This window comes from Astyanax mexicanus, chromosome 17 (assembly GCF_023375975.1).
Source record: "Astyanax mexicanus isolate ESR-SI-001 chromosome 17, AstMex3_surface, whole genome shotgun sequence".
Classification (NCBI taxonomy): Eukaryota; Metazoa; Chordata; class Actinopteri; order Characiformes; family Acestrorhamphidae; genus Astyanax; species Astyanax mexicanus.
This window is the reverse complement of record NC_064424.1, coordinates 37,193,436-37,212,756: the sequence shown is the minus strand read 5'-3', so window position 1 is coordinate 37,212,756 and position 19,321 is coordinate 37,193,436. Positions and strand designations below refer to the sequence as shown.

Below are 19,321 nucleotides of genomic sequence, written 5' to 3'. Positions count from 1 at the left end.
GCTGTGACTTTACGGCCACATTGACTACAAATCAGATAACCATCCTCGGGTGCGTTCGGCGGGTCTCTGAAATAGTCCCACACTGCTGATTTTAGTTTAGCCTTTTTTTAGGCGGACGGAGATTTGTTTAGTCTGATGCTCTTTCTGCTGTTCTCACCGCTGTGTGCTGAGCAGCTGAAGCGGAGCAGAGTTGCGCATGCGCGGGTGAGTTTCTCCGCTGGCTTGCATTTTACCGGTAATAAGCAAACACACACGGTATGATAACTGTACATTTTAATACCATGGTATACCGTGAAACCGGTTACCACTGCAAACCTATCCTATATAAGTTGTGAACAGTGGCCAGCAAGCTCTTGGCAAGGTGATGTGAAATGTAGGAGTTGGAGTGAGGCCTAATTGTGTTTAATGTATCATTTTTTGTTGTGGAATTTGGAGCATTTCTGTGAGATTTGAATGTATTCAGCGACAAAAGTATTAGTGATATCAACATATTGGATAATAATCACCTCCCTAATTCATCCCATTCAAACGTATTGGACTGAGGTTCAAAATTTCTTCAAACAGTTTCTTGTCTATTTATCTGCAACATTATTGGCCCTATCCTACACTCTGTGCATCATTCACTATACCACACAGCATCACTTCCTTACCACCTTTAACTTTAGCAAAAAACACCTCACCCAGAGCCTTCAGCAATCAACTATAAAAATTAAATATACTTAAAAATCTGCACAGCAACTAAGTTATTATTGGTTATATTTATTTCTGACATTTATAAGGATTTATATTTATGTTCAGTACACATACTTAATAACTGTAGCTTAAAATAGCAGTTATAGATATTCTGCTGTTTAAGAATTTTAACAGATGCTTATTCTCACTCAAAAGCTGGAGTTTTAGAAATAAAAAAATTGAAAGAGAAAAGAACTTCGACTGAACATAAATGTATTTTATTTCACTTCGCTAATATTTACAGTTTTTCCCAAATGTTTACACAAAAAATATGGAACTATGCACACAAATCCAAAAACATGAAGCTCATGTGTCGACATTGTGACTCCAAACTTCTAAACTCTAAACACAATTCCACATGTTCTCACTCAGATATCATTCTAAATCACAGCTTTACAAATCACTAAACACAAACTTCATCATTTTGAACACCTTGTTCACCTGAGAATCACTGACCTTCAAATACAAAACTCTAATTACCAAGAAGTCTCACACAAGTTACACCAGTTTAGACTTAATTAGTAGAACGTTTCAATCATTTGTGAGAATATAAAAGAGGCATCACGTGACTGATACAGCCCTACTATGTGGTGATCTGGGATAATGTAAGTTTCCACTGGGCAGCTCTGGTCAATGATTGGTTCACTACATCCACAGTTTGTTGTGCTGCACCTTCCACCAAATTCCCCATTTCTCAACCCAATAGAGGAATTATTTTCTGCATGGAGGTGGAAAGTGTACAAACACAGACCCCACGAGTGTGTGGCTCTACTTCATGTAATGGGGGAGGCATGTGATGACATCCACGCAGATGATTGCCAAAGATGGATTTGCCATGCAAGGCATTTTTCCCCCGCTGTTTGGAGAGGGAGAATATTGCAGCTGATGTAGATGAGATCTTCTGGCCTGACCGAGATCAGGGGTCTGATGAACAGTGATCTGTTTCTTTGCATTTTGCAATAAATACATTTTTGTGTCCTCTTCGTATGTGAATTTTCCTTATCATGTTTCTCATTGTGAAAATAGGTGAAAATTACAGTTTTGCAACATTTTACATACAGTAAATATAGCTTACATTTGTGTAGTACTGTAAATGGGGGGGTCCTACACCACACCAAATAAATAAAAACAACAGAAAGACAACATATTTCCATGGACTTGTATGCATTTGAATTTGTACAGCGGCCTCATGAAGTCAAAAAAAAACCCAAACACTTCTGATAACAGTGCTCTGAATTGATCTTGTCCGTGTTTATTTGATGCTCTGTAAGAGATAAGCATAAAATAGCTTTGTTTGTTGTTTTGGTGGAAGGAATCAGTTTTGCTGGAGATTTGTAGAGTTTCAACAAAGCAGTTAATCATTTTCAGTTTGTGTTTAGAGTTTTGAGAAACTGAGCCAAGTTTTTAGAAATGCGTTTAAACATTTGGGAAAAACTGTAACTGAAATTCACTTTTATTAATTATTTTTAATATATGAAAAATAAAGCACATTGTCACTCTGGCGTGTGGTGCTGCCCGTCAATTATATAAAACCTAAAACATTTAAAATACACAGAAATATGTTAGCGTTTGTTTCTTATCACCAGGGCAAATGTATAAAAATATTAAATATATTAATTCATTAACTAAAATCTAGTCCAGCCTCTAAAATGCCGCAGGCACGCATAGCGGAGCTTGGAAGCGCGTGCGGCACAGGATTACCTCTGTTTTCTTAAAAAAAAACAAAAAAAACGTTTTAATAAATAACGTCGGATCAAGTGTAGTAAAATCCATGGTACAAAATTAATACAGCCACATATTTACTGATATTTAATCAAGAGAAATCAGGAAAAATGCGCTGAGCCTCTCTCTCTCGCAGAGCAGAATTCAGAGCAAGGCTGTAAATAATATAAAACTCAGTTTAGTTACATAAAATAAGATGAGTGAGGACCTGTAAAGTTAATCAAATATTGTTAAATATAAAGGATAGGTTGAGGTTTTGGTGAGCTGTTTTAATTATTTGAAACTGAAACTAACTGAAACTGAAACTTTATTGCGAAACTTTTTATCTGCGAAAGCCTGTGATTGTTTTAAATTAGTTTTTTTAATGAGTTAATATTTTATATTATTTTTTACAGTTTTTCCCAAATGTTTAAACGCATTTCTAAAAACTTGGCTCAGTTTCTCAAAACTCTAAACACAAACTGAAATCTCCAGCAAAACTGATTCCTTCCACCAAAACAACACACAAAGCTATTTTATGCTTATCTCTTACAGAGCATCAAATAAACACGGACAAGATCAATTCAGAGCACTGTTATCAGAAGTGTTTGGTTTTTTTTTTGACTTCATGAGGCCGCTGTACAAATTCAAATGCATACAAGTCCATGGAAATATGTTGTCTTTCTGTTGTTTTTATTTATTTGGTGTGGTGTAGGACCCCCCCATTTACAGTACTATACAAATGTAAGCTATATGTACTGTATGTAAAATGTTGCAAAACTGTAATTTTCACCTATTTTCACAATGAGAAACATGATAAGGAAAATTCACATACAAAGAGGACACAAAAATGTATTTATTGCAAAATGCAAAGAAACAGATCACTGTTCATCAGACCCCTGATCTCGGTCAGGCCAGAAGATCTCATCTACATCAGCTGCAATATTCTCCCTCCCCAAACAGCGGGGGAAAAATGCCTTGCATGGCAAATCCATCTTTGGCAATCATCTGCGTGGATGTCATCACATGCCTCCCCCATTACATGAAGTAGAGCCACACACTCGTGGGGTCTGTGTTTGTACACTTTCCACCTCCATGCAGAAAATAATTCCTCTATTGGATTGAGAAATGGGGAATATGGTGGTGCAGTACAACAAACTGTGGATGTAGTGAACCAATCATTGACCAGAGCTGCCCAGTGGAAACTTACATTATCCCAGATCACAACATAGTAGGGCTGTATCAGTCACGTGATGCCTCTTTTATATCTTGAAAAATGATTGAAACGTTCTGCTAATTAAGTTTATATAGCTGCAACTTGTGTGAGACTACTTGCTAATTAGAGTTTTGTATTTGAAGGTCAGTGATTCTCAGGTGAACAAGGTGTTCTAAATGATGCAGTTTGTGTTTAGTGATTTGTAAAGCTGTGATTTAGAATGATATCTGAGTGAGAACATGTGGAATTGTGTTTAGAGTTTGTTTGGAGTCGCAATATTGACACATGAGCTTCATGTTTTTGGATTTGTGTGCATAGTTCCATATTTTGTGTTTAAACAATGTGGAAAAACTGTAATTCATTTAATTTATTTTTATGTTATGTCATGTTAGTTAGTTTTTTCTTACAGTTTTTCTCTATTGCTTAAACACATTTCACGATACTGCCCCTCATTTTTCACAAACTCTAAACACAAAACACTTTTCTAAAGCTACGTACACACAACCTCACAGTCTCTTTTCAAAACCAACCCATCACACCAAAACAGTTGCTCATATGCGCAAAACCAACCCATCACACCAAAACAGTTGCTCATATGCGCAAAACCAACCCATCACACCAAAACAGTTGCTCATATGCTCAAAAGCAAACGTTGACACCACAATACCGCTCAAGGCCTGCAAAAATGTACACACTACTGAGCATCATTAACCACATTACCAAAAATATTCAAAACACAATTTTCAGAGTGTGAGACCGTTCTTTTTACAGTTTCACAACTGCCAGGATGCATTTGAGCAACCCTTATTTATTCTCAAATATATATTGGGCATTTACTATAGATTTGTGCATTTCATAGGAATAATGAATAATGCAGAAAATGCAGTAATATCACAACTCAGTGCAGAAATGAGTACTGTAAACTCCATGGAGGATCCATTACACACAATAGATACAGTACAGTAACAATTGAAAACACAATGTTCAGGGTGTGATTTCTTTTATTACAGTATGTTGTACATGTAAATTGACACAGTATGTTGTATGTTGACACTGAAATCATTGGGTGGCATCACGTCGTCGGGCTGGGTCGGGCCACAGGACCTCATCAACATCACAGGCAATATTCTTCTATGATGTTACGGCCTCTCCTCCTCCTTTTTGTGAGGTGGAAGCCAGACTCATCCACAAATATAAATTCATGGGGTCTGGCCATGGACTCCAACTCGAAGATCCGCTGTGGAAACAAATAGCGTTTTCAGGTGTTCAGAAAGACAGTCAATACTGCACATTACAGTATGATTGTATAGTATTGCATGTAAAGTACTGTAGGTCACTGGAGGTGTTTTATTCTGTCAGAGTTGCGCTCAAAGGGTACCCTATAGGCCTGCTTCATGCGTACTCTCTGGCGCTTGAGGACTCTGTCTATGGTTCTCAGGCTGACATTGTCAATGTTCTGAAAGTTCAAATTGTCACCACTGATCCTCTCCTGTATCTCCTGTAGCCTTATCACATTGTTCTCCCGAACCATATCCACAATGAGGACCTCTTGGGCTGGTGTGAATCTGGAAGGCACCTGCAAATGGCAATCTTTCAACTCTAGAGAAACAAACATACAGTCATTTGGTCAGAAATGGTCCTTGCAGTACACACTTTTACTGTAACCATGATTGCACTTGTCTGTATGTAGGTGCACTCCACTGTAGTACTGTATACTGTAAACATCTAGTGTGGTGACTAAAAACCTAGTACATACAGTACCTGTTGTGTTCTCTGAAGGCCCGAAAAATTACATTACATTACATTACATTTGGCAGACGCATTTGTCCAAAGCGACTTACAGTAATGAAGTACAAAGTAATAGGAATTAAGATAAACCATTTTTAGATAGAGCTTAAAGGAGGTCGAAGGGAAAGAGAAGTGAAGGAGGGGAAGAAGGAAATGAGGTTAGAAGTAGTTAGTGTGTTAGAGGTGTTAGGAATAATGGTGGCCACTGGGAATCTGCTGAGATTAGGTTGGTCTCGTTGTCCCGCTTCGGTCATTGTCATGCCGTGGAAAATGACATGGTCAATGACTGTTGCTCTCATTTCATCTGTAATTAAAATGCGTAGTCTTGCTCGCCCTCCTTCTCCTCTCCCTCCTTGGCCTGCTCCTCTTTGGACTGCTTCTCGCCCTCTTTGGCCCACTCCTCGGCCCGCTCCTCTCCCTCCTCGTCCCGCTCCTCTCCCTCCTCGGCCCGCTCCTCTCCCTCCTCGGCCCGCTCCTCTCCCTCCTGGACCTGCTCCTCTCCCTCCTCTGACATGAACTCCTCTTCTTCTGCCTTGATCATCCATTTTTGTTTGGAACCTTCAGGAAACTGACTTATATAGGTGTGGTCACATCATTTGCAACAGGTGTTTTCAATTATGAGTCGTTGTGTTTACTGAATGACACCAGGTATGTTCATTGTGTTTAAGTTTTGCTGACTGTGGGTGGCATTTTGCATCACATGAGCTTCACAATATATATTGGAGCAGAGATAAATGCAAAATGTGTTTTAGCAAGGCAAAATGTGTTTAGAGTTTTGAGAAAAAGGGGATGGGTTTTGTGAACAGTGTCTACAGGTGAATTGTGTTTGTGGTTGTGGCAAATGGGGGGTAGTTTTACTAAATGTGTTTAGGTAACTAGTCATTTGGTTTAGAGTACTGTGTTTTGGCAATAGAGAAAAACTGTAATATATAGTTTCTTTATTTTTTATGTCAATTTTTATGATCTTTTTAAAATTTCTTATTTTTCTTTTGTTTTTTATGTTTTTTATATACATATTTTATTCATCTATAGTAAATGTCAGGTTTTTTTTTTAATTTTGTAAATGAGGGTCTCCCTCCAGTGTAAATAATCGATTGCTTGATTAATATTCAGTGTTGCAAACTCATTTTTTACATAAACAATAAATAGAATAAAGAATAAAATAACTTTACTCTTATATGAGCTGCTGGTTCATCTTCACAGCGTGACGCGCAGTCAGTTTCCTGTGGGCTCTTAAAATAGCAATGAACAGAAGTCAGCGCACACCTGTGTCTTAAAGGGAATGGATACTGACACACTGATTGGTTTATTTCATGTTACACCCAAAACACACCTATGAATAATTAAGAGAATTTGTACACGCCTCTCGTGTCATTGGAGCTGCGCAAAGCGCAATTAACTAGTGTGCTATAGATCGCTAAAATAGGGCTCTAAGTCTTACTCTAATGACAGTTCTCTTCTACAGGGACTAGTGTTTTCACAAGCTCTTCTTGATAAGATATTAATGTTCACAGTTAGAAGCAGGACACTGATTGCGTCCTCTGTGTTGACATGATGGTTCACACTCCCAGTGTGGGTAGTGGCTGCACAGGTCAGTGGGTGGTGTGTCTGGGTGATGGACGTCCTCCATCTGTTTCTGGTGCTGAGGGACTGAGGGACAGTGACTTAGATCAGTGATACCAGAGAAACTTACCTGCAGAGAAATCACTTAACATTTAGTCCGGGAGAGAGGGGAGGAGACTACACACACACAGTACTGCAGTATGTAACACACTTTAATACTACCTCATTTTAGGAGGTAGGCCCTGTTATTCAGTTTGGATGTTGAAGCAGTTTACCTGTAACCAAGTCTCTAGACAAATATGTCTGGTTACTATAGTCACATGTTAAGCACACAACACAAAGTTACCTGCGTGGTTACAACTACTATAAAATCTGCAGGAACTGTGTGAGATGTACACATTAGAAAACTTTATTACTCTGTACTGAAATGTTGGGCATGTTGCATTACACACTACTTCTATATGTGTAGCTCAATAAACCATGTCCATTTCAGATTAAATTTTAAATCATATATTCTGCCTGGGACATCCACAGTGGGGAAAGACAACAGTGGGTATGATCGTTTCCAGGGTGTTGGAAAAACTCTTCACAACATCCACCCAGGTGAAGAACACTCTCCAGGAAGGAGATGTATCAGTACCTCAGTCTACCATAAAGACTTAATGAGAGTAAATACAGAGGGTTCACCAGAAGGTTCAACGCATTAAAAGAGAGGCCAGATTAGATTAAAATTTAAAGAAGCCAGTGTTATTTGGCCAGGAGTAACTAAGATCAACCTGTACCTGAATGATGGAAATGACAAAGTTTGGAGAAGGATTGGAACAGCTCAGGGTCCATCTTTAATAAAATACAGCCCTAGCCCTCTGAATGAGTGTGTGTTAGGGCTGAGCAATATGTCCTAAATATCGCTATATTTAACACTGATTTATATCAGTAAAAAATATGAATTAATATTAATAATACATTACACCTGCTATATAGGTTCCCATCTGAGTGCTGAAAACAGACTCAACAGAGTACAGTCTTGTGCTTATCATGAAGTAAAAACATTGCATTTCACCATCTGAAACAGTAGATGGATGCAGTAATTTAATATGGGTTATTAATCAGTGAAATTCCACCAAGAGTTTTGTCATATATACTTTTCTACTTTGTTATGGTTATCATATTGGATTGTAATGTATATACAATTTGTATCACCCAGCTCTAATGTGTGTGTAAGTATGTGTGTGTGAATATTTAGTTTTATTTGTAGTGTTTTTGTATTATTGTATGAGAATGCACTGCATTTTATATTGCATTATATTATGTTACATTACACAAATGTGACAAACCAAATAGCTTGGAAATGCCATTTGTGAACACTGGCCTGTCTGCTCATTGCAAAGCCACATAAATGATGGGAGTGTGAGTGAGGCCTGAAAGTGGGTGCCAGGTGCATGAACAAAAATGAATGACTGGTTTGCTCCCCTGTGCCATAATGGGAGATTGGTTCCATTTTGGTGTTGTTGTGTGTACACTTCATTGGAAATTAAGACTACCAAAAAAGAAAGTAGTCAAGAGACAAGAGAAAGAGATGAATGGAAGGAGAGAGTGAGAGAGGGGGATGGAGACAATGTGAAAGAGGGAGGTACAGAGAGTAAGAGAGCACGGAAGGGAAAGAGAGTAAGGGATGGAGAGAGAGATAGAGGGACAGGGGAGAAAGGGAGGGATGGAAAAAGTAAGAGCAAAAGAGAGAAAAGAGGAAGGGATGGGAAGAGCAAGAGAGAGAGAGAGAGTTGGGGAGAGAGGAAGGGATGGATAAACAGAGAGGGGAGAGATGGAGAAAGAGAGGGAAGAATGGAGGTGTGACAGAGAGAGTGGGACAGAGGGATAAAGAGAGAGGGAGGTATAAAGAGAAGGATGGAGAGAGAGAGTGGTCATGTATTTTTCAGCAGATGTGAACTAACAGTGCCAGAGCTGTGTTAAACATTTATTGTGTTGGGATTCAGCTTCTATTTATTTATTCTATTGAACAGCAGTAGGCTGGTTCCAGACTATTATTAGGTTTTTTTTAAATCTATTATTATGAAAACTGGCATAAATATAAAAATTGTGGCAGTTTACTTGAAGATCCTGGGGATACAAAACATATCATGATACAGGGGAGCCAATTAAATATATGGATGTATTTTGCAATACTGTGAGCAAAGTGATATAGTGTGATTTTTTTTTTTTTTTTTTTTTAAATAAAACAAAAATAAGACATTTCTAGTCAGAACAGTGATCTGAAGACAATGGGGGTTTAAAAACAGCAGTCTAAGTGTAAGAAATTACAAACTATGAAACATTTATGTGTGACTGCTGCCAATACTGAAAAAATCGTTAGAGAAAAGTCATTCAAGAAGACATTCTTCTTTATAAATTATAATTTTTTTCAGAAAGTGCATTTTTTTGTTTTTTTTTGTGATTTCTGGTTAAAAACCTCATAGTAGGGACTAGGGATGCAACTGTTCTCTGTATTTTATCGAACCGTTCGGTTCAGCCTGTTCTGGTACTGAATGGCTGCTGAGCGCGTGCTGTTGGGGGGGCAGTGGTTGGTGGTTGCAGTGAGTGCTCCTCCTTCTCAACAACACAATGGACTGGCTGTTTTTAGGCTGTTTGAATGAGCGAAATCTGTTCAGAATGATGTTAATGAACACTACAACACCGAAGGAGCGCAGACCTATTATTTAATAAAAATGTGTAAGAACAGCCAAACACAGCGCTGCACGTCAAACGCGGACAAGTGGGGAAGCTTGCGTGTGCGTGAGCCCCAGAGGTGCGTGATTATAATATTCTTACGGGTGAGTTTTTTTTAACAGTTTGATTTGTTACTTAAAGTTGTAATAGTTTTAATTTGATTTTGTTTTCACCTTTTCTCGTGCAATGGTTTTATTAGTTTTTACACATCACATCAGAGAGCTCAATCAGAGAAACACATAAACAAACTCAAAAACTCAATAAACTCTACAGGTTTCCTTAATTTTCACCAAAATTTTAAACTATGAATGAGTGAGAGAGAGAGACAGAGAGAGAGAGAGAGATTTATCAGTTTATCCTCTGCGTGGGGTGTTCTGGTGTATGAGCTACTCACAACAGGTACTGTATCTCCTGTTTTACTACAGAACACGTGCTTTTATCTCCCTCGCGCTCATATTCTAATCCCATTCTGCAGCTCCCTCAGGGTTTTCTGTGGCTAGCGCGAACCATATGAATATGAGCTAGCGCCTCGGACCGCGAGGCTTCGTGGCGTGTTGTGCCGAATCCGACTCCCTGCAGAATCTGACTCCGCTTCAAGAGCAAAATCGGCACAAGACCGCCCGCTGTAAAACTGCTGGAGTGGAAACAGCGCTTAAAAATAAATCAACAAACACAAAAACGAAGGGTATTGTATCAGTAATTTCATTTAATTTTAGTTAGTTTTATAAACTCTCAATACAGTTCCAGTTAGTTACCTTTTTTTCTTTTAATTATAATTTTTATTAGTTTCAGTCAGTTAGTTTCATTAGTTTAATGTTTTTTACTTTCAGTTTTATAATAATAGTAATAATAATACTTTGTTACTTGGTTATATTGTGATTATCACGCCAGATCTTTATATAAAATAAAAATAGCATTAAAAAACAGATGCCACAGACTATTTCCTGGAGCCAGACCCCACCCGGCCCGAGGGGGGAATATCGGGTCGGTCGGGATCGGGCAGAGAACCTAAGCGCTAATATTGATGTATCGAAACTGAACTGAACTGTGGCCACACTGTACCGTTGCATCCCTAGTAAGGACTGTTACTGCAGAAACGGGGGACGGACCTCAGGCTAATCCTATAGATTTAAGAAGAAACCAGCCCTGTGTGTCATGCTGATGTGGTCTGAAAAAAAGATCTCACAGGGTGAATTCTAAACATCTCAGCATGTGTGTATCACCACCCTACTGCCCACAGGTGCCCACTAACACCATTGATGAGCTTATGCCCACTGTCTCTCTCTCTCTCTCTCTCTCTCTCCCTCTCTCTCTTTCTCTGAGTCTATTCAGAGCTGGTGTCTGAGTGACTCACTGGCATCTGAAACATTCCTATCAGCCCAGTTAATTCTGGCCACACACACATGCACGCACGCATGCACACAGTATCCAAATCACTTATCAATATTATAATAAAATTCTACCTAAAAAAACACTACATCACACTGATGCATCAGCATCTTACACCAATACCTGCTTTCCCGCAGTTCGCCTGCTCTAACCTTGTTGAACCTGCCAGCTGTAAGCATCATAGCTATCCAGCTCCAACCATGCAGATCCTAGGCGAGGAGCATTTGAAAGTCAGAAAGATGAACCAGTGTGTTTGGAACTGAAAGGAACAACTTCTCTGGATGGTCTCAATATGGTTGTTTATTTGTTTGATTACTGTTTTCACACCTGCTGAAACAAACTGCACCAACGGTATAAACAAGCCAGAGTCTGTTTTAACTGAAAAAAAAATGTGCGAAAAAAACATCTGACAGTTTGCATCTGTAAACCTTTGTGGCTAAAGGCCAACTGTTAGCTTTGCTGCACACCTGCTTCAGCTCTGCTGAGCCCGATTGTTGTGTCGGCTGAAGGTTACTGTAGCAGTTGTCCCACTTTACTAATCCTGTTGACAGTGTATGCAATCAAATCTTGTTATTAAATATTATTTTCTATCCATGTTGAATTTTTGTCTAGGCCTAATTGGCACTATGCCTACTGCTAGTTGTGGGCTAGAGGGGAATGAAGCTGGAATAAAGTGGAACTGTGTTCTCCGTCCAGTACTGTCCAGTACATTTGGATGGGATGAGTTGGGGGTAAAATCATCTGACATATCAAGCTCACTAACACCACTGTTGTTGGAAAATGCAATCAAATCCTCACAGCAGTGTTCTAGAAATCTAGTAGAAGGTCTTTATTTTCAGGAGAGCAGAGACAGTTACTTCAACAAAAGCAGGATGAACTATTTTGTATCACCCTTGATTTCAGAAGAAACGGTGAATAGGCAGGCGTCCCAATACGTTTGTCCATATAGTGTAACTGCTGGCCTGGCATCCAGTGAAAGACAGATTTTGTCCACACTGATCTGCCAGCCCTGTTAGTGCGTGTGGAGGCTGCAGATGTCTGAGAGATGAGATTTCTCTGTGGTGAGATGGGTTTTCTTGCTAATGCCACTTTTGTGAGTGTTTCTTTCGGCAAACCGTGCCCAGGCTCGTCACCACAGTAACGGAGGGCAGGAATGCTGGCGTTAATAATACAGCATTCAGCCAGGCCAGTCTGCTCAGTGTGGAGAGAATGGACGCGCACCAAACCTTAAAACATGGGCAACACTTGCTTATACAGTTATGTAAATACGGAATGTTATAGTATTTGGTTTTATACAGGTTATATGTACAGATAATACAGATATAGCTTATTTTGTGATCTAAAAAAATATACTTATCGTTATCAAATAAACAAATACACCCAGAAGAAAGTTGGGATTGTAATGCTATTCAGAAGATAGATGTTACTAGTTACCAGAAACAATAAATAATTACATTTTGACTGAAATGTGCAATATTATTTAGCTACTCATAGGACTGGGCGATATGGAAAAAAAATCTTATCACAATATAGTTTTCCATATCAACCGATATCGATATGTATCACAATATAAATTAAATCACTTTCTGTTACACTTAAAGGTTTATTTTTACTCATAAGTGACACATGTTTGGCCCTTAAAACAAGTACAAGGGGACAAATATATAAACTAAAAAAATTGCAATAGCACTTGGATTTTTAATAAAATTATATTTAATCAAAGGATTATTCCCTTCCACGAATGCAGGCAGCTTCGTAAATCAAAATACAAGAGTATATCATGTGTTCATTTTGACAGGTGATCTTGATTTAGTTTTGGTCTTGTCTATCAGATATTATTAGTTTTAGTCACATTTTAGTCTAATAAATTTTGGTCATATAAAAAGTATGTATTACCTATGTTTTACTGTTTTTCTATTTAATATTTGTTGTTATTTTGAGATTATTTATTGCTAAAGTTTATTAAAATAATAGCCTTAACGTTTGTTTGCATTTAAATTATGCTAACATTTAAATATTTTAAAGCAGGTGACCTGTAATGGAGGTGGGAGGAATAAAGTCAAGTTTCTGAAATGATCCACTTTTACTGCAGTACAGATTTATACTAACATTACTGACTTTATGTTATATATAGTGGTAAAAAAGTGTCAAAATTAATTAAATCTGCAAAAAAAATATGTTTTCCAGCCTTCAGCCAAATATTTTATTTTGTTTGGTTTTGTTTTTGGTCAAAACTGTTCATTTCGATGCATGTTGCTGAGTGGTTTCTCAAGTAGTTTCTATGGTGGTTGTTGCTGTGTTACTTGCTGTTTGCTATGGATGCTATAGTGTTGCCAAGTGCTCCCTAGATGGTTGCTATGGCAATTCAAGTAGTCGCTGTGTTATACCAGGTGGTTTACATGGTGCTACTGTGTTGCAAGGTGATTGGTGTGATATGCATGGCGGTTGCTATAATGTTGTTTAATGGCTGTTAAATTGCTTATTTTGCATAACATTGTCTCTTTAAAACAGCTATTTAAGGAATGGACTCCACAAGACCTCTGAAGGTGTTCTGTAGTATCAGGCAACAAAACTTTTTCACCAGTTTACAACTTGTCCTTCCTTGGAGCACTTTTGGTCGGTACTGACCACTGCATACCAGGAACACCCCACAAGGCCTGCCTGATATCCTGGTGCCAGAGTGAGTTGCTCATCACCTTTGGCTTTGTGGAGTCTATACAATATATTAGACAGGTGGTATTAATGTTGTGGCTGATGGATGTGCATGGGTCTTGTCTGCTGATGAGAAAGAAACATTGTAAAATGATCATTTTTGCGTAGTCTGTGCGTTTAAGGGTTCTAAAGTGCTTTGTGCAGTGTGTCAGGATGCCATGCAAAGTGCCTAATTGTTAGTTTGGAGGAAATTAGGGTGCAATTAGTGAGCCACACCCACAAATTAGCTTATTTAGAGATGCTGCAACATAAAGAACATGTTTTTTGCTCCTGTTTTCTCTTTCGATCTATTTTATTCTCTCACCCTGTCTGAATTTCCCCTCTCTCACCATATCTGTATTTTCTCTACTGCTCTTTGTCTGTCTGTTTTAGGTATAATTATTTCAGCTCAAATATTGTTGACTCATTCCCGATGAAAGCGACTGCAGCCCTGATGCTCGTTATTTTAGCACAGTCGGCCTCAACAGGGCGTCAAATGGCTCACTGTGTGGTTGATGGCAGCTGTTAGTCGCGGTAACGGGCGCCGCCAAATAGCGATAATAATAGATAGGAACAACAGCAGCCTGATGTTATACATATAAATTTACTCATATAAATCATGTGTCATATTTGAAAAAGCTAGAAACGGAGCAGATTTCACCTCACAGTCCTACTGTATATTAAGTGCCTCTAATAACTAACTAATAAATAACTAATCATTTCTTAATAATGAATGTGATAATAACTGAACTACTTGTGCAGTGGTTGTTACACTAGGACAGCTTATGTAATAACACAAAGTCAGTGTGTCCCAAATTCAATACTATGCCTTTAAAAGCATTATTTACATTTTGGTAAACACAAAATGTAACTTAATAACTGTTACTGTGGCATCCAAGGTTGTTGCTTTGGTGTTGCTAAGTGATTTCTAAGTGTTTCAGTCTGATTGGTAGGATATTACAGGCATTTTTGTCTGGGGATTTGCTATGGAGTTTTTTCTCCATACCCAATCCCAATCTTCCTTTGCCCAACAAACATCAAACTACATGCACTCAGGTCCCGAACATCTAATCCACAGACACAATGACTCACACTCATCTATTTGTCTTTTTTATCCCTCATTTCTACCGTTAACATCTAGCAGCCACTTGAAACACACCTGTAACATTGACTCATTTGAACATTTCGAAAATCATTCTCCTTCCATAGCAACCACCTAGCTACAGCATAGCAAGAAAACCTTTAGCATAAATAAATAGTAATCACCTTAGCAACCAACAACTCTACCATTGCAAAGCCATATCAATCATTAGCAACTGCATCATAACAACCTAGCAACAGCATATAAACCACCAAGCAACACCCTAACAAAAAATCATCATCCACCAGGCATACAATATAGACTGGTGGGGAACCAGATCAGCTGTGTTTCCATCAAATCAAATCAAATCATTATCAGATTCACTTTACACTAAGGAACACCTTATTTTCCCATATGTCCCACATATCCGGCTGGATGCTGATGTGATAGCCAGTGGTGAAGGCCTGCTCCTCTAGTACAGAGTGTCCTTTGGTCGAGTTGGATGACGCACTGTTAGCCCTCGCCGGCTGAGATGAAGGAGGGAAAATGCTGATAAATATTTAACGTGGAGCCGTGGGGCGTTTTACAGAGGCAGTGTGCCGCCTCCTCAGAGCGTGGCAGGAAGCACTCAGGGGAAAGCAGAGGAAATCAGCAGCTCACATTAACATTCTGTTGACTTCTGAGTGACACCAGCTATTATTGGAGCACTCGTCATCCTCATCATCACACAGGGCTTCCGTGCCTGTTCTGATGGGTTGCAGACTGCAGTGTGTGGATTCTGAAGATGGGAGATTGTGGCAGAAATGTAATATTGCAATGCTGCAATAAGAACACTTTATACAAGATGTCCAAATGTGTGTGAACACCCCTTCTTGCACTCACAGGTTGTGTTGGTACTTCTTGTTACTTCTGCCTGGTAACAAGAAGCTGATTGGATACCAGCCCATGATGACTTCATCCTGTTTACCAGTCACAGACTGTTTGAGTTTTCCTTCAATGTCTTCTCATTACACGGAATTATGTAATAAGGAAAGCACTTAGGAACACTATAGCTCTGCAACATCATAGCAACTTGCTGGAATACCATAGCGACCATTTTATGTAAGGATTAAGTACATTTTCTGGTAAAATGAAACCAGTGTAGTTACAGTACAATTCCAGTTCATAGATTCCATTTTACATATAATTTATATATCTTATGTGGCTTATGTCGGCACTTGTGTAGCTTGTGCAGGAGGCACAATATAGTACACCTGATCTGGACTCCACCTCTTAATGCAGAATTTAGACCCATGAGGCTGTTTGTGTCAGCAGTACTCTCTAAGGAGAATACTTGTGAAACATCTGTATGTTGTGTGAGTCTGATTAGATAAAGACAGATCAGTGTTCAGAGAGAGCTGAGAGAAAATGTATGTTTAAACTCGTCTTATCTACAGTCCATTAACGCTGCATTTACTCAACATAAATAATTATTAGGGTGTAAGAAAATTATGGTGTACGTAATTATGGTATTCTAGGTGGCAGGGAGTAGGTAGATGGTTCTAATGGTATAACAAATTATGCATAAGTTCTGCTGACTATCATTTAAGATTAACTAAAACAATTAATTTGTGTCAATCACATGTTTTACATAAATCACACGCACATAAGGAGCACAATAATATGTTTTTTGTTAGTTTAATTTGGCAACTTAGAAGTTAAGACTATTACTTATATGTCTTAATGTCAGTCATATAAACTTGCGGTAATGCAAATATGACAATCTGGACTCAGCCAGCATATCTATATCAGGGGTATTTAATTAGAATTCAGTACGGTCAAGTTGGATAATTTTTTTGTCAGTCCAAGGTCCGGACTGTTGCCATTTTTAACTTGTGTTAAAAATATGTATATATATATATATAGGAAACATCTGACCCGTGAGGTTGTTTGAACTATGATAAAAATATATATAATAATAATAAAATGCCTCTCTGGCCAGATTTTTTGTACATTCCTCCCCTGTCTCTCTCTGTTTCGCTCAGCATGTCTTTAGTTTCCGGCCGTTCTCTTTTTTCCACCAGTTCTCGGGCTCCCTATGTTCTTTATAAAGGTGTTTTTCCCGGCCGCATCCCAATTCACGAGCCGGTGCAGCGGTCTGCACAGATCTGATTGGCAGAGCAGAGCATTTGGTGATCTTACAGCGCACGCGTATACCGTAAAGACAATAAAAATTCTGCCGCTTTAAATGAACACTGTCAGAATTAAATCGTTCTCAGTAGTTTATCAGTTTGGGTCCGCATTGGACAACGTCTGGGTCCGGACCCGGATCACGGCCCACCTATTAGTGATCCCTGATCTATACAGGTGCTGGTCAACGAATTAGAATAATTTGAAATAGTGCAATCATGAAATTCTTTGAATGCATTTTTTGTGCAGAAAGCAAATCAGGTGTTCACCGCACCTGTCCTACTCATTAGACTAATCACAGAACTCGTTACCTGGAAAAAAATTTGCTCAGCTGAGCTTTCCAAAAGGCCCATTTAGGCCATTTAACTGTGACACTGTTGTTTTATTGAATTAGAATAATGGAGAAACCGTTTCATTGAATTAGAATAATTTTTATTATAATTACAATCATCACTTTCTCAGTATTTTGTGCCTGCCCCCTTGGCTTGTATGACTGCCTGAAGTCTCCGCGGCATCGATTTGACCAGCTTGTCGCAAGTTTCCGCACTCACAGCTTCCCAGGCAGTGGCGATGTTCTGCTTCAGTTGGTCCAGCGTAGTAGGCTTTCTGTCGAGAATTTTCCGCTTGACGATGGCCCAAAGGTTTTCAATGACATTGAGGTCAGGCGAGTTGGCCGGCCATGCCAAAACTTCAAGCTGTTTTTTAGTGAACCAATCTTTGGTCGACTTTGCCGCATGAGCCGGTGCAAGATCCTGTTGAAATATGAAGTCTTCTTCGCCGAACTGTTCCTCAACAGTCGGAATCAGGAACGTTTCCAGAACATCTTGATATACGGCAGCATTGACAGTCTTCTTGAGGAAGCAGAGTTTCCCTACACCTCGAGCGGACATGCATCCCCAGACCATAACGCTCTGGGGAAACTTGACGGATCTTTTCACGCACTCGTGGTTGTAGGTTTCGCCACCACGACGCCAGACACGAGGACCTTGGTCACCGAAGGAGATGCAGAAGCGTGATTCGTCACTGAAGACCACTTTCTGCCAGTCTTCAGCAGTCCACTCACCGTGTTCTTTGGCCCACTTCAGCCGTTTCTCCATTTGTTTCTTGTTCAGCATCGGTTTTACTGCTGGAACGTGAGATTTGAAGCCGAGTTCGCGCAGACGACGGTAAGTGGTTGATCTGGAGACGTCAGCGCCGGTCTGCTTGTTCCACAAGTCGGTGAGCTCGGAAGTGGACTTGAACCGGTTGCTGACTGCGATCTTTCTCAGCTGCTTGTTGTCGCGAGCAGAAGTTTTTCGGACGCCGGAACAGTTGGTGCGCTTGCTGCAGTTTTTCTTGAGAGCTTTGCAGACGGAAGACTGGCTGATGCCAAGCTGCTCAGCAATTTTAGTTTGGGTCAAGCCTTGTTGGCGAAGGGCTTGAATTTGAGCCACTATTCCGGTTGAGAGGTCGCGCTGCTTACCCATGATTGATTTTACAACTTAGAAATTCTACTCAACCCTGACTTTATACTGCACAGTGAACACTCTTCACAGAAAACAAAAAATTGAGCATTTATTCTAATTCAATGAAACGGTTTCTCCATTATTCTAATTCAATAAAACAACAGTGTCACAGTTAAATGGCCTAAATGGGCCTTTTGGAAAGCTCAGCTGAGCAAATTTTTTTCCAGGTAACGAGTTCTGTGATTAGTCTAACGAGTAGGACAGGTGCGGTGAACACCTGATTTGCTTTCTGCACAAAAAATGCATTCAAAGAATTTCATGATTGCACTATTTCAAATTATTCTAATTCGTTGACCAGCACCTGTATACACTCAGCAACACAAAACACAGTAACTTGCTCTTATAGCCTTCAACACTAAGAACAGGCAGTTATCTATTATATAACACATATAAATACCAGGAGAAGGCAGCAGTGTGCAGCATCTGTGGAGAATGACTACACACTGATGGTGAGTTAGAGGTGGGAGGACACGCCCAAAATGCAAATAGCGTGACCCACATCAGGTGAAAAAACCTGCATAATTGCTTAGTAGAGTAGTTGGCTTGGCTTCAACTAGGGTTTAACTACAATTTGTAAATGGTTTAGTTAGGCCAACTTTAAACAGTGACCTCTGCTTGTGTGCTCCACACTGTACTGTTTCTAGAGCCCATGTGCTCAGAGCTGAACTTCTCAGGGCAGGCTAAGTCAGTAGCGAGTTGCTGTAAACATTATTTCTGCATTATGGATTTTTGCTGTATGAATTATGCTGTGCCCGGTTGTTGCCA

At 39.3% G+C, this 19,321-nt stretch overlaps 2 protein-coding genes across 8 annotated transcripts in view; one reads left to right on the top strand and one right to left on the bottom strand.

Annotated features, from left to right (window-relative positions):
* mapk10 (mitogen-activated protein kinase 10) overlaps window positions 1-19,321 on the top strand; it is a 186,094-nt gene that overhangs the window by 44,811 nt on the left and 121,962 nt on the right. The gene's annotated exons all lie outside the window — the stretch shown is intronic.
* The window catches only part of LOC125782358 (cyclic nucleotide-gated cation channel beta-1-like), a 141,632-nt gene continuing 127,546 nt past the window's right edge, over window positions 5,236-19,321 (bottom strand). Inside the window, exon 2 of the mRNA XM_049466112.1 lies at window positions 5,236-5,248. The gene's annotated coding sequence lies outside the window, so the exon portion shown is untranslated. The remainder of the gene's footprint in view (window positions 5,249-19,321) is intronic.